Raw genomic sequence first — 839 nt, forward strand, 5'->3', positions numbered from 1 at the left:
CACACCGATTTCACCTGGGTGCGCGCGCAGCACCTCGGGCGCACCGGGGTGCGCGCACAACGCCCGGGTTGCACCGTGGCCTGTGTGCTCGGGGTGCCTCGGGTGCGCGCTCGGTGTCGCCCCCCGCGCGCGCGGTAGTGCGGGCAGCGCACCCCGGCCCGGCCCGGCCCCGACGAGAACGCAAACGGGCAAAAGGTTTATTCAAATAGCATTGCGACGCCCGGCGAAAAACTAAAAAAGGGTGCAACACCGGGACTTCCCGGGAGGTCACCCATCCCAGTACTACTCCGGCCCAAGCGCGCTTAACTGCGGAGTTCTGATGGGATCCGGTGCACTAATGCTGGTATGATCGCACCCGTTATGAGCTTGTCGCAGTGTGTACTTAGCAAACCGCGACCCACGTGCGAATCCACCCCGGCCACCCACCCCCGTCGAGGTGCACACCCTCCCTCGCGAAGTGCGCCCCGTTCGCCAAGTGTGAGCCCTGCCCGGGTGCGCGCACCTTGCTAGGGCGTCGGGTGTGCACCCGGCCCGGCCTACGTGCGTGCACCTGGAGGGGGCGTCGTGTGCGTGCAGTGTCCCGTCTGCAACGCGGTGCCCACACACCACCTCGGGCGCAACGACCTGCGCTCACATGTGGGCCGAGTGCACCTTGGTGCATGTTCGGGGCGCCTCGGGTGCACGCTCGATCTTGCCCCGGTGCACCAAGGCGCTCGGTTTGCCCCGGGTGCGCACTTGGTGCAAGGTGGGCACCCAAAATAGGGATCAAGCACCAAAACACAAGTTTCGGGATGCAAAATGGGACCCAAGGACCACAAATGCGTTCCAAGACCCATGAT

General features: G+C 65.4%; 1 non-coding gene across 1 annotated transcript; it reads right to left on the minus strand.

The window, feature by feature from the left end:
* Window positions 1-238: 238 nt before the first annotated feature.
* LOC131868746 (5S ribosomal RNA) lies at window positions 239-357 on the minus strand. Its single transcript, XR_009367187.1, has one exon. It is a non-coding gene; the product is annotated as a 5S ribosomal RNA (ribosomal RNA).
* Window positions 358-839: the final 482 nt, after the last annotated feature.

The sequence above is a fragment of the Cryptomeria japonica genome, unplaced genomic scaffold, assembly GCF_030272615.1.
Source record: "Cryptomeria japonica unplaced genomic scaffold, Sugi_1.0 HiC_scaffold_218, whole genome shotgun sequence".
Lineage (NCBI taxonomy): Eukaryota > Viridiplantae > Streptophyta > Pinopsida > Cupressales > Cupressaceae > Cryptomeria > Cryptomeria japonica.